The 16,177-nt window shown below is 33.0% G+C and overlaps 1 protein-coding gene and 1 non-coding gene across 4 annotated transcripts in view; one reads left to right on the forward strand and one right to left on the reverse strand.

Annotated features, from left to right (window-relative positions):
• LOC128014099 (neural cell adhesion molecule 2-like) overlaps positions 1-16,177 on the forward strand; it is a 376,809-nt gene that overhangs the window by 67,680 nt on the left and 292,952 nt on the right. The window lies entirely within an intron of this gene.
• Positions 725-888, reverse strand: LOC128021262 (U1 spliceosomal RNA). The gene has a single exon (XR_008185501.1). It is a non-coding gene; the product is annotated as a U1 spliceosomal RNA (small nuclear RNA).

The raw sequence follows: 16,177 nt of genomic DNA on the forward strand, positions 1-16,177 counted from the left end.
ACATCGTAGCCGGAACTACTTCTCTTCTCTCTACTTCTCTCTAAAGTAGTCCGAATATAAACACTTATTATAGGTGCACCCTAGTGATTCAGGTCAAGCTAAAAACACGGTTTGGAAAATGGATTCATGGTGTACTCGCTTATTATATACATTTTTCTACATTTTGAACACAAACAAAGTTACGGACCGCAGCTCTGATTTGTTGATTTCTTACCGGGAGCGGTCCGTAACTGCAAATGGCAATAGGACCACTGGGAGGAGCCAGAGGAGCTTGATTTTTTTTTTTTTTTTCACAGATTATCTGTCTCAAATTCTACTGTCAGGACATAATGACAGGTTTAACAAATATGTAAAAAATATACATTTACAAAAGTTACCTACTGCAGCTTTAAGTGAAAGTCGTGACATTTGCCAAGTATGGTAACCCATACTCGGAATTGGTGCTCTGCATTTAACCAATCCAAGTGCACACAGCAGTGAGAAGTGAACACACTGTGAACACACACCTGGAGAAGTGGGCAGCTATAGATCTAGTGCCCGGGGAGCAACTGTGGGTTCAGTGCTCAAGGACACTTCAGCCATGTGTATTGAGGGTGGAAGAGAGCACTGTTCAGTCACTCCTTTCCACCTACAACTCCTGCCAGCACCGAGACTCGAATGGGCAACCTTCTGGTAACTAGTCCGGCTCTCTAATTATTAGGCCACAGCTGCACCTAAAAAAAAAAACGGGAGAGGGCAAACGCAGTCCCCCACTACCATAAATTATGCAGTCGAGATTCCCACATTTGGGGAATTTGCAGGGGTCCGCATGGCCGGAGTGCAATGGACATGCCTCACCTTTGGTGAACCGCATTCTTGATCATGGTGCCTCCCCTGCCAGGTAATTAATGGCCAACGGTGTCACTAATAAGGGTTTCTGAATTCTACATAGAGCCCTTTAACAGCTAAATATCAGCATTTTTTAGGAGAAAATCTTTACTTTTGACAGTGAAATTGCTTTAGCCATCCTCTTGAGTAGGACTAGGTGGTATGACAATACAGTTTTTTTTTTTTTCTCTCTTCTGTCTAACTCCAGAATTGTTAAATCTAATGGTAGTGTGCCTTGCAGTTCAAATTATTGCTTGTATTTATGGTTTGTAATTTTTGTATTTTCATTATTGCTAATTACTTGTATTTCAATTAAATACATCACACAAGTATTTTGTATTTTAAATACAATTTAAATACATTTGGTGAGCAAGTATTTGTTATTTGTAACAAAATATTTATGTATTTGTGTCCATATCTTACATGCTTATAAACAAAGCATATATTAAACTCACATCACATTATTAAATTGAATGGCAGCCTTTGTGAATTCACAATAGCACTATGCTTTATTGTGATTTTTAAATAGTTTAATATTCCGTGCAGCCTTGGGAAATGGTCTAATTGCTTTTAATGAATTTTCGTCTGTGGAATGAGCCACTTCTTGTATTTTGCTGGTTAATCAGATATTTTATAATCGAGTAGTCTACTCAAATTTAATCAGGTTACCATGAGAGCCCTAACTACTTTTCTTTTATTTGTTTCCTTTTTATCTGTTGTTGAAAATAACAATAAACATAATCTCTGAAATCTCTGATTTTCCGATTCTCCAAATATGCGCATGTAAGTAGTTGGTAGTTTAAACACCTTTATAATGACCATGTTAGTTGATCTATAATGCTTGATGGGCACTGCCATGTTAGTTTGTGCTGAGCTGTGGGATTTACAACATGTAAATTAATTATTTCCTCCCCATAGACATTACCATTTCTGGTGAACCTGGAGAAATATAGAGTAAACTCTATAGTTACTTATATGCATATGATATCAATAAAACAGGTCATCAAATTATATTTGTAAGGATCATTATTGCCCATTGACATCTGTGTGCATTTTATAAACAATAAATGTATATTTGCTAGTAGTTATCTTGGATTTATTTGCAACTTAAATTTTTTTGTGTATTTGTTGTTTATTCAACTGAACACATACAGAATCTAAACTCTCTGATTTATATAGCATTCTAAAAAATGATCTCTCTTGTTCCTTGATTTACGTCACATCTATCATGTGCTTGAAGATTGTGGTTTTCTGTGGCCGCAGCGTCAAATCCATGAGCTGCAGTTCATATTCCCCACAGCATCTGGATCAAAGCGCCTCCACATTAACGAAGATGAATCATCCAATACCATCGATCAATGACTGTGACACTGTATCTGGGGCAGAAAGTCTCTTACTGAGATGAAGTTATACTATAAACACTCAAGTCGGCACTTCTAAAGGGACGCTGCGTTCGAAACCGCGCTTCTGCAGTTAAATCACCTCGTGGGATATTATTTGAAGTGAACACATTTAATTATGTTTTCTCCAGTGTTTTGAGATTGAAAGCAATCGTTTGAAGGGTGACTGTTGTCCTACATTCTCTTCCAGTTGATTTGGTTTTCTGAGAAGACGATGATAAGCAGGAAAAATTAGAGACGAGTGCCACAGGATCAAAGACGCAGATGCCGGATGTCTTGGAAAAGTAAATCATTAGGCGTGTCAATTGCTACCCAAATTTCTAAGACGCTCCATCTCTGTTTTAGTTCACTGTAATCTCATTAGCCCACTTAGAGGAATTCAGCACATGCAGCATGCATGAATTTCAATGGTTATGTGAACAGGCCACATTTAAGCCATAATGATAACTAATTACCTCTCATGAAGAGGAGAGAAATCACAAGGCACATTAAGTCAATGCATAATGCATTTTTGCCAGTTAAAATTAAATGCATATCATTATGAAAAGCTTCGGTCAAGATGCATAACTTTCAGTATTTTATTGACATAATTTGATACAAATTGAGCAAAATACACATGATGATATTTTAAAACCATTCATTTATTTTTTATTTACTAAAATTATAGCTAGTGTTTGGAACGGGAATCAGGTATCTATCTATCTATCTATCAAATCCATTTTAAAATGTATTATTATCATTTTAATTTGAAATTAAAGTTTTAGTAATTTTGTTGTGTTTTGTGTTTTTTGGTAGTTGATATACTTTACGTCTACATGGTTTTTATAAAAAAAAAAAGTCAGTTTTAGTTATATATTTTATGCTTCATAATTCAGTCTGTAGAAATGTTTCTATATATAAATACATTTTAATTTCGCTCAGTTATGAATGTAAAATATAATCTGTTTCATGTCATGATTAGGTGTGATGTTGAGTCATAACTATAAAATATGAGGCCATGACAAAGGTATAGAACAGCATGCAATTATATATAATGTCAGTCAAAATGAAGACCTGAGCTACAGTATGATAATTAGTCACTGGCGTAATTTTAAGATGCTGTCAGAAATTAGCTCAATTATTAACCAGCCAGAGCTCATTTCTGAATGAGAGAGCAGCGTGGGATATGAGAGAGGGGCCGCCTTATGTTACCCTCTCTGTTGAAGATGGGGAAGCTTATGATCTGTTTCAAGTCATTTCACTCATACATTTTTCATGGGAGATTTAATAGCAATAGAGATTATATTTGCGAGAAAAGCTGCATTTGATCTCTGACATCGATGATTGCGCTCAGGGATGGACTTAGTGATAAGGGAAATCCAGGTATTGGGCCCTAACACAAAAACTAGGCTATGTGGTCTTATATGCCTAACTCTTATTTTGCACGCTCTCTCTCTTTCTCTCTCTCTCTCTCTCTCTCTCTCTCATAGTTTCGAGTTCATATATCCCTTCAGAAGTTGTTGATTGGATAAATTCAGTAAATAATTAGTCAGCCTGATGCTGTTCTAAAGCCATTACATTACTTTTTTGAATCACAAAAGAAGATATTTTTTATTCTATCTATTTTCTTTTCACATATTATACAATTATAAATAAAGACCTCTAACTGTTTGTTCACACCAGACGCGACTTGTGAGAATAGTTGGATGCTTGAACATTTTCAGTTCATTCACTTCATTTGCGTGTTAAATTAACTTCAAACTTAAATATGTGGTTTATTTATAAAGACAGCATCTATTTAAAAATGTGTTTCGATGATTTTTTGGACACTAACTCCATGCGATCAGTGGGAGCTCAGTGATCATGTATCCACCTAGAGCACTCTCACCTCGGCTTGTCCTTCTGACATTTGCCGCTGGCTCTGATGTCTCTTTATTGGTTCAAGATAAAACATAATTTGTTTGGGGTAAATCAAACTTTGGTCTTTATTCAATTAATCTATTAATATGTTTCTTTTTATTCCTGTTTCTGTAAAAGTATGAAGAAGTATCACACAGCTTCGGTTATCCACATATAGCGATTATGACTTTGTCCTCCATTGTTGTTTCGGATTTTCCCTTCGCTTGCTACGTCGTAATCACGTCACTACTAAGAGCAAGCTCCTGATTGGTTAACGTGGCGCAATATTTAGCAAAAGTTCAGATTTTTCAACTCGCGTGAATGAGGCTGCGCGAATGCTATGATTCGCTCGAGTTGAAAAATCTGCACCACAAGTCTATTTGCGTCTTTGCATTGATTTAACATTGAAATCACTCACGCCAGACGCTCTATTCACGTCTGGTGTGAACGAACCATAAGGCTCTAACACTAGTTTGCACTATTCTTTTTCTATTCTATCTGTTTTCTTTTTAGTTATTATATTATTTAAAAGCCCTTGCTACAATAGGTGTACTGCATTTATGCTAATTTAATAATAATAATAATAATAATAATAATAATAATAATAATAATAATAAAAATGCTAGTCCTTGTCCATTTAACGAATTGTAACCCTATTCAGTCTTTGTACAAAAAGGATTCAGATGTCATTAGATTATCCCATAAAATCGAAGATGTGATCTATTATTTTGCGAAAATCTCCAGTCATTGTATTCACACACATATGAAAGCTGTCACTAAACGTTGCTTTCACATGCCATTTCCGTTAATCAATGAAGCTCTCTGCACAGCAAATCTCTTATTTACATCATATCAACACTTTTAATGAGAGGATTTTTGAGCTTGCAGGACTCATCACTGGACACAAACTCTGTTTTGAATGGATTCAAACTTAAACACCTCACTGGAAGAAAATCAACAGATGTGTCTCTGATTTGTTACATTGTTCAACGCTGTGAAACAAGCTGTAAATATAACATATATTTAAAATATTTCATTGCGAGTTTCAGAGGGGATATTCAAATAACCACACTTTTAAAGCCAGTGGCTCACTGTAAACCCCTAATGTTGCCTTGACTTAAAAAATCAAGTAATGTTGACTAAACATTACTTAAAATTTTGCATTTTGGCCCTGTCACTTAAAAATATGAGTTCATTTAACTACGTTACCTTCAAAATGCATAAACTTAAGATTTCAAGTGTTGTGAGCTCAAAATCATGAGTAATCCTTTTCGAAAAACTCAACGTCACTCTGTTCTTCCTTTAATGTGATTGGCCATGGGAGAAATTCTGCCTAGCAACAAGAGAACAAAAGCACTGATTGGTGGGTTACAAAATTCGTCCTTTTGGTCTGTTTGGTTGCTGAACTACAATTCAAGAGGAAGTTTTTCTTCGTGTACTATGTTCGGTGACTAAACTTATGTAGATATAAAGTTGTTTTGCATGATTTCTACTGGTGAAATATGTTAATTTAAATCCTTGTGGTACGTGATTTTGAGATGATTATTGAAACGACAACTTAAGTATTTGATGAAGTGGCCCAATCGAAAACCCTAATAAGTTGAATGAACTAAATTGATTGAGTAAACTCATTGCCTCAATTTAATTGAGTAATGGAGTCTCCCAAAACTTACATATTTAAGTTTATTTAACTTGACGGTTTTGTAGATTGTACTTAAATCACTCAGTTCACCATGCTTATTTAATGTACTTAAACAATTATGTTCACTTAACTTGGTACTAATTTCAAGTGTACTTATATATTTAAGTTAACTCAACATGTAAATTTAACTGAAAATGATTTGCTTGTTTTTTACAGCACACTGAAGTAAAACAAATAACAGTATATTTAAATTTTGACCTTTTGACAAACTGTCACAATATTTATGAAAATACAGTAAACCCTATACTGCACCGAAAACAAAAAAAAAAGTATTTTTATGTCTTTGCAGACATTGAAAAGACATCCACTGAGGAGACAATGTTTTTATGACGTCTTTTTTTAATGTTTTTTATGTCTTCTGTATTATCCTCCTTACAAGGTTCTGTGACTTTATTTCTGTCAGACATCTAGAGAAGCTCTTATTGAGAATTAACAGAGGTTTAAATGTGCATACTTGATTCATTTGAAGTCACCATTGTGGTGGAAAATGTTTGGTTTAGTTGGGATCTTGGTCCAGATACTTTTTATGTTCACTTGTCTCTTGCTGCTATAACAGTATATTTTAAAATGCTGTTTTTGTGGCGAAGAAAGATGAAATTTAAAAGAGCTCAGGTGTTATCAGCTCTTTGTTGGTGTTAGCTTGTCTCTTGCTGCTGTAACTTGTGTGTTGTAAAACACTGTTACTGTGGCAAAGAGAGTCGAGATCTAACATGCACATATCTTGCTTGTAATGGTGACTAATTATAGTAAAATAAAATGTATTGCTGCAACTATGGATATACTTTTATGGATATAAACTTTGTCGATAAAACGATGTACTTACTTTTAGAAAATTGATCATGTCATCACAAACAGACATCAAGATTTTGGATATGCATCACATCAATGGTGACAATCAGAACAAAAAAGGCTGGAAAATAAGGAGGAGTTTGTGCTATGGAGCTCTTTTGTTTGTCACCATTATTGTGATGCATATGCTAAATCTAGAAGTCTGTGTGTGTGCGTGAGTACTGGATTGATTTTTTTACTCAAATTATTTAAAACACATTAATTTCAACCATCTTTAAAATAAGTATTTTACTCCTGGTGCCTGTTAAAAATATCAAACAAAACGTATTTTATGATCTCAAATACGTATTATGTGATGACTTTCTCATCAACAAAAAACATCAAATAACACCTGAGCTCATTTAAATTTGTCTTTTTTCACCACAAAAAACAGCGTTTTAAAATACACCAATACAGCAGCAGAGACAAATTAACCCAAGAAGTAACTGGACCAAGATCCCAACTAAACCAAACACTTTCTTCTTCTTCTTCTTTTCATTTTTTGGCTGATTGCAACCATGACTTTTAAAGGTGCATACCGCCACCTACTGTATCAGAGTATGTAACATGAGCTATATCCATTGGTACTACTTTATATAAAAAAAAAAAAAAAAAAAAAATTCTATATCCTATTGTATATCCCTATATTTTTTAGATATTGTATAACTAACCAAACACTTTCCACCACAATGGTGACTTCAAATGAATCATGTATCAACATTTAAACCTCTGAGGGATGTAGGTAGTCTACAAAACCGCCAAGTTAAATAAACTTAAATATGTACGTTTTGGGAGACTCCATTACTCAATTAAATTTAGGCAACAAGTTTACTCAATAAATTTAGTTCAGTCAACTTATTAGGGTTTTCAGTGCTTGCATAATTGTATTACATAATACAAACTTAATACATGAAGAAATAAGACACCATATTTGCATTAAGATATTAGATGTTATAGCTGAGAAAGAAAATAAAATCAGTGAGGATTATATGAGCTCTATATATATATATAGAGAGAGAGAGAGATGCAATAATGTGCAATGCTAATTTGAAGTTTCAATAATAACAATTACAGTATTAATATATCATGCAATTTTGCTCATCTGTTAAATTGTGATTTAAAGGACTATTTGCTAAAAATGGCCCCAAACTCAGGCTATCCAAGATGTAGATTAGTTCATGTCTTCATCAGATTTGGAGAAATTTAGCATTATTTAGCATTGCACCACTTGCTCACCACTGGATCATCTGCATTAAATGGGTGCCATCAGAATGAGAGTCCAAACAGCTTATAAAAAAATCACAACACACAAGTAATTTACACAACTCCTGTCCACCGAGCCAAAAGCTGCATGTTTGTAAAAAACAAATCCATTGTCACAATGTTTATACCGTTAAAGCTTCCACTTCCAGCAGGAGGAAACATTATTATGGTTTAGGGACTTTAGGGATTCTGGCCAGAAGCAATGGTTTGAAGTTAAAAATAAAGAATTACAAATCTTAATTATGTTATTGTTTCAAACAAACTCACAGCTTTTGGCCTCACAAGATGTTAACTGATGGACTGGAGTCACATGGATCACTTATGGATTATTGTGGAATTTTTTCAGCTGTTTGGACTCTCATTTTGATGGCACCCATTCACTGCAGAGGATCCATGTGTGCATTTCTCCAAATCTGTTCCCATAAAGAGACAAACTCATCTATATCTTGAATGGCCTGAGAGTGATGACATTTTAAGCAATTTTTTATTTAATATACAAATTAATATATATATATATATATATATATATATATATATATATATATATATATATATATATATATATATATATATATATATATAATTATTTTTTATTTATTTATTTATTTATCTTTGCGTGAATTATACATTTAAGAATGCATTGACATTTTTACCTGAAAAGTAAAAAAAAAATAATTGGTCATCAGGTATTTTTGAATTGCATATTCTAGGAAAGCTTGTTTGATTTTGTCTATTAGTTCACTTATCATTTTATCACGATTCTTTTTGGGAAAAGTATAAAACATTTAACTAACTTGCAATGCTACTTTTATTTAGTTGCTTGTAATCCTCAACACTGCATAAATGCATCAGCTTTACATATTAGGTCCATGTACATAAAATGAAGATGCTAATATTAATGCCTACTAGCTATTATTCAGTCCTTTTTTTTGTAGACACACTCAGGCGCACATTTGTTGGATAATATTTCCCTGAGTTATTACGAGAAGCCATAACATGTTCAAAGCACTCTGAAACAACATTCAGACAACAATCCATCAGGTTTGCGCCTTAGAAAGAACATAATTCACTCACTCCCTACTTTTCATTTGCATACAGCGCTGTGTTATTTGCATAGCGGCAGTGTTGGTAATTTGCATTCGAGGCAGAGATGCAAGGAGTCTCTTCTCTAAGGTGATGTGCTCATGCCTCATACAACCTTTCCCCATTTGTCTACGACTACAGCACTCGCATACAAACGCTTGTGATGATGGGAATGTGGGCTAACCTAACTTACTCTTTAGGTCTCTTTACCTCCTTGCATTCATTAAAAAGGGTTTGTTATAAATGGTAGAGCAGAAGTTGACTAAAATGATCCCATAGCGTATCTTGAAATGTGGACTTTTTCTGCGTTACGCTTTGGATTCTGGTATGTATCGTCCTGTGGGACAGAAACTCACAAACAAGATCTTGGTTTAATGTTTCTCGTAGACAGCAAGAAAATTACACGGAGATCAAATTCTCCTGGGAAATCTCAACAGTAGTGTCTCAGACTAAGCTCAGATTTGCCTGCCCTTACAAAAAAGTATATTTCAATTTCCTTTCATCAATGTCACATGTATATTCTGTTTTGTTCCATTTTCTAGTTAGTTTTCTTGGTTGTTAGTCACCTATACCTGTTTTGTTTTTCCTTGATTGGACTTCTAGTATTTAAGCCTCGTCTTCCCATCTGTTCCTTGTCATGTATAGTTTTTGTTTCAGTTGTTGAGTCCTTTTTTCTCCTGTAGTTTCAATGTTTTTATTATTAAAGACTGTTAATTTTTAAATCTGGGGATTTTGGGGGGGATTTGCACCTAAATTTGACATACTCAAATTCAAATGTATACCTTACACATACAATAAAAAAATAATAATAAAAAAAAGGTTTCATTTGAAAACCTTTTGAACTACAAAATATGAGTGTCATTATATACAAATCGCAATATATATGTTTCAACATAGGCACATTTTTAATCACATTTAATTACATCAACTTACTTTGTTTGATGCCACTAGATGCCAAAATGTACTAAAAAAAAAGATTCCTCTAAAGTAACAGCTTCTAAACAGGAGTTATTTAATTATAAGTGAAGCAAGTAAAATTGTCCTTTTGAGTTTTCTTTACAAAATCGGGCTTTATAAAACACATTACCCTCAGAATCCTATTTTAATTTGCGCCATAAGCACTTTTCTTGATTACTGATTGACATATGACATATTTTTATGTTTTTTCTAAGTAGTAATATACAAAATGGCATGAATGAATAGGACAAAATTTCATATTTTGTGTTTTCTACAATCAGTTTTATTCTTTAAGGAGACACAAGACTGAATAAATTAAATTATATATATATATATATATTTATATATTTATTTGTAACAAAGATAATCTAAGCTTTCAAATGAAGCCATATATGGGCTGATGCCATATAAGGAAATCTGTATAAATTAAGCATAATATTTTGAACACGATTTTTGGCCCATATCACGGTCCGCAAAGCCAAAAAATAAGTCTCATCACTGCTTTTAGAGACATTCTCCTGATAAATACACTCAAGCCTTAATTACAATTTATAGCCAATTGACCAATTGTTCAGGCTAAAACTCCATTAGACATTTAAAGTATGATTACTGATGTATTCTTACAGCCCTTGTAAAAATAAATTAATATTTTGTGCTTCTGAAAGGCTTTTCTAGATCTTTCTGACTGTTCGAAAACACTAGCTGGAAAAGTGTGCTTATAAACCCCTTACATAAGTGCAGTCCTTGTCTCTGAGCAAAAGTGCATATGTAATTGGCATAAGGTACAGTGGTATTATGTGCTGGAGAATGTGGGCAAATGTGATGCTATTATGCAGTGAAAAGTAGTGAGAGTAGAGGTTTAGCTAGATTTTTGATTCTAATTCAGTGTGTTTAGTGACATTTAGTGGTGTGCAGTGGTTTCTGGTGATGGTTCTGACAAATGTTCTCATGGTCATCAACACTAAAGCTCCCAAACACTGATTAACAAGTCGGTGGGTGCATTGTTTCTCTTGAGGCTCAGCAGACTTAATGTGCAAAATATATATTTATGTTGTTGTTGTTGTTGTTCAGTTGTATGTATATTAATACAAAGTACCTGTGATTTGCAAACATATAGAAAGTAACTGAATGTAAAATCCTATAATTGCATAGTTAGAATCAAGTAAGCACAGAGTCAACACAAATCTTTACTTTAAGTTCATACATGCATTTATTCGGTAAGTAGTCATGCAAGAAGCAGGATAATGTACAGCTAGATAGTCATTATCCAAAAATAAATGCAGAAAGATTGATCAGCATCTCAATGTTAAGCAGAGATTGAGTTTAGTCCTTTCTCTTTCTGTCATATAATAGAATAATTTCTCAAATTAATATTTTATGTGCATTTGTTTTATTTATTAGAGAGTACAATATGCGTTATCTGTTGTGGTTAAAATGTGTGTGTGTGTATACTGTAATATTTTAGTAATAACTCCGTTTTAGTAAGCAGATAAATTGTGTTTTATGTGTAATTTAAGAAGCCATACATTCATTTGTACAAATTATATGTAAACTAATTCAGCCTTTTATGTGAAATACTATAATATTAGACCAAATGATATATGCATCTCCCTTCAGATATGTTAGATTGCATTTATTTTAGAAATTGCTTAATGCATTCTGTAATGTATGTCCTCAAGTAAATACCATAATTGTTTTGAGAATATACAGAATGTGAATTTACTTTACAGACTCGAGATGATTCATAATTATGCATTAAAACATTTCACCTTGTGTTTTAATGGTCATAATGTATTGGACTGTTACTGGGGTCTTTGTAGTGATAAATATAGAACTGTACTGGGCGATCAGCAAACTATTAAATAGGGATGCACAAATTCCTCTTTTCAAGAACAAGTCTGATACTGATATGATTATTTTTGGTACTTGTCGATACAAATAAATCAAGCAAAACATGCACATCACACTACTGTTGTTACGGTACAAAAATTTTAGTATTTGGTTCCAATACCAGTGAAAATCCACGGTTCTCATTACAAATTTCAGTACCAAGGCAAAACACAAAAACATGCTAATTGAACATTATTATTATTATTATTATTATTATTATTATTAAAATCATTAATAAAAATAAATGTACAAAACCAATTGCATTCTTTATACTTATTTAAAATTGTGTTTCAATGTCCACAAGGAATAAAAGTATGCAAAAACAGTAAACAAGCTTCACCTAAAAGTTTTTGTCATATTTCTGCTGCTGTTTTCTGTTATAGAGTTTCTGGGGTGTTTCATCTTCCTCTGCTTGCAGTTGTAAAATAACAAACATGAATGATCAAGCGTTTGTATTCAATAACATTCACAAACATTAATTCATGTTGTAAAAAGATATTGTTCACTCTGTAAGTCACAACTGTAAGTTGATGTTAGATAATAGCATTAAGTAATTTTAAAGTCTACACGAGAGATACAATTCAACTGTATTTTTGAAACATGCTAAAGTTATCCAGCAAAGAATACCAACTAACTAACTAACTAACTAATAATACATAAATAAATAAATAAATATATTTATGTATAGATTAAATGAAACGGGACAAATTTAATCTTGACGAACTATATATCACTATGAAGAGCTAAGCCTCAAGCATCGACGACAAATCGCTGTTTTTCAATGGAAAGCTTATAAAGACTGTATTTGCTACATTTGTGTAAGCAGTACACATCAAAACATGAAGAATGGAAATGCTGTACATACCAGATCCGTCGTAATAACAAGTCATAAACACATCCACAGCGTTAAATCCCGGTTTAGTTAGAAGGGTAAGGGTCCACTGAACGAAATCTCATGGGGCACGTTTAGTCCAACGAAGCAATAACATCGTAATATGGATTATAATTCCTTTGTTTAATTGTCCATTGTTTACAATTCTTCAGAACATAATTGTTTGAGTCCGTTATGGAATAACTCACGGTCAACAAATTGCTTCTTGGTGGTAAAAAAAAACAAAAAAACTACATGGTTTTGTAGACTACAGCATCACAAACAGGAGACAATCCACAAAAAAAAATAAAAATAAAAAATAAAAAATACTAATAAAAAGATAAAGAAAGGTGAAATATTGTTTATTTGAATTCTGGCACTCTCTCGTGATGGCTTGTGACGCGCGCTCTGATGCACCTGTCATCTGATGGAAGCGATTGCCTTTTTCTTTATTTGTTTTATTACTAGTACTATTTTTTAACAGTTTTCATATATGTGTGAGTGTGTTTTATGTTGAATGTGCCTGTATATGCATGATTACCATCTGTTTGAGTGCAAATCAGCTCGCTATTACTGTGTAATCACAGCTATCGATGTAAACGGCATCTATATAAATAGAGAGTGGTATAGTGAAAAAAGACCAAAAAATGCAGTTCAGCTGAAGGCCACTGTCAAAGAAACCTGGGCTTCCATACCACCTCAGCAGTGTCACAAACTGATCACCTCCATGCCACGCTGAATTGAGGCAGTAATTAAAGCAAAAGGAGCCCCTACCAAGCATTGAGTACATGTACAGTAAATGAACATACTTTCCAGAAGTATGGATAGAAAGTAATATATATATTCCCACAAAAATATGTTCAAATAATGTTTTTTTTTTTTCTTTTTTTCTTTTTTTTTCTTTTTTTTACATTCCCATTAGGTTATTATTTCTGAACATTTATTTTTATTTTTTTCTTGGTTATGCAAACATATTTTTTCAAGTTTTCAAGTTTTTTGCCTTTTTTCAGCATTGCATAAATTAAATATACTTTTTACTATTTGCTTTTTACTATTTTGTCTTGCTTTTTTAAAGAACATATAAATAACATTGCAAAACAATAATAAAAAAAAAATGTTTTAACATTCTAGCAGACATTATACCAACAAAGCACAATTTAACTTAAAATTGGACTGTAATTGATTCTAAACTCTGAATCAAAATATATAGCCTACACATTAAATTACTCCAAGCACAAATTAATGGAGACCTTGAAGGGTGTTCAGAAATCGTGCCTCTAACCTGTCCTTCACGTGCTCCACTATTGCCGCCCCAGACTGTCACAGGATTGCACTCTTGCTCCGTTCGTCTCTGACGCAGATGACGTGCGATCTATATGACTCGTGGCCAGTAATACTAAAGTGAAGTCACTTTACTTTTCTGTAGTTTGTCAATGGCACAATTGACGGAGCAGAAATTTGATTGTCTAAATCATACACACAGTTCCATTGAATGATTAAATGTGTTTTTAAAATACTGATGAACCGAATGTACGCAGTATACTGTTAAATAACCACAGCATTAACAACAACTTGAAATAAGGTTTATCTGAAAATCAGATGCATGAAAGTAGTGTTTGTTCCTTTAGCAAACAGACATCGGGTGTGTTTTCTCTCAGAATCATCATTCGCTGATGGAGAGGAAAAGTTAAATACTATAGCATTTTATTTTGTGAAAATGAGACAAAGAAGTTTTCAAACTGAAAGAGAAGTGATCTCGCTCTTAGACGTGCCAGGCTTTATCTGCAGCTAAACTGAATAAAAACAGAATGAACTGATTAAACGTAAAAAAATAAATAAATAAATAAAAACACAATAAATACAATTCATGAATGATGCAGTGCTAATTGACATAAGTTATTACAGAGCAGAAACAATAAATACATGTTCTACCTTATTCTGTATAGAAAATTTAAATAATTGCTAATTAAATGTAGCCTAGTATATAAAACAATCAAAAAATTGCCATTAGGAAAAAAAAAATATTGATTACAAATGATTGATTATTGTCCAGTAGTATATTTGATTTATTACAGCTAATTAAAAGTAATAAAAAAGAAGAAAATTCATCATAAAAAAATAAATAAATAACAAATTACAATAATTATGATAATACATAGGCTACATATTGTATTTGACCTTTCTGTCACTTCTGAAATTATGGCTATGCCTCTGGTGTGACAAAATGTTAGCTTTATACATAATACTTTTAAAGCTCTTTTTTAAAATCTTGGCTTACATAAATGTTTATGTATGCCATGTCGCATAATTAAACTAGCATTTAACAATGGACAAATTTTATTTTTTTTCTTCGTACTTCTGGTTCTCTAACCATAAAGGCTGCTGTATAATTTGCCCTCTGACTAAGCATTTAAAGAATTTAAACAATCCTGTGAATGCACTTAAAGAATGCAGAATCAAATAGTTATAATCAAATCAAAACAAATTTAATTGTGAATTGAATCGAACTGAATCTTTCTAAATTTGCAAAAATAGTTCTTGAATCGAATCGAAAACCTATGAATCATGAATCGAATCGAATCGCTGCCTCTCCAAAGATTCACAGCCCTGACTTTGAACCTTTGTTAACAAGCAGATAGCTTTTATGCAGTGCTGTAAGAATACATGTAAATCGAGCAAGAAAACATAATGTTCTGCTGTTTATTTACTAATAATTTGTGGCCATTTAATGATTTCAATCATCATACAGTAACCAGCAACAATCACCTCTTCCTCTTCTCATCGAAGACATGCACTGCAGTACTTAACAGTCTCTCGCTGTCACAGCTTGTAATGATTTGTGCGTCTTTCTCAGTTTTAAATGCTTCCACACTGCGTTGCTGACATGTTTTTTGCTTTATAAAGTGTGCGTGCGCCTTCCAATCTGTGCTGATTGCTATTTGATCACATCTCGTCATTGTTCTGTAGAGTTTGTCTTTTCACTCATTTTATTTTGGTTTACGAATATTCGATGCATACCTAGAAAACGAATCAGGAAAAAAAAAAGTTCCATAGTGCATTTTTTTTTTTTTTGTGCTAATGTTTTGGGAATGTTAAACTTTTGTTTGAAAACTTTGAAAAACCTCTTCTGGCAATATTCCCAGTTGGGTTTGTGTCTGCCAGTCTTCATCCGCCTTCATCTGTTGTTGTGAATAAATTCAACAAGTCTGATGCAAGATAAACGAGTATGCACTGAATGTACAGTAATAATTCTCTGTTTTTCCTTTCTTTCTCTTTCATGTTCTGTGCTCATCTTAATTGCCATCATAGGTAAGTCAAATCTTCTTCACTTATTATTCACATCATAACACGGCCTAATGATGACTTCCTGAAAAACAGAACAACATTTGCTCTCATCTATTCTCAATGATGCGTTGAGTTTTGAGTCTGTGAGTGGCG

Source organism: Carassius gibelio, chromosome A1 (assembly GCF_023724105.1).
Source record: "Carassius gibelio isolate Cgi1373 ecotype wild population from Czech Republic chromosome A1, carGib1.2-hapl.c, whole genome shotgun sequence".
NCBI lineage: Eukaryota > Metazoa > Chordata > Actinopteri > Cypriniformes > Cyprinidae > Carassius > Carassius gibelio.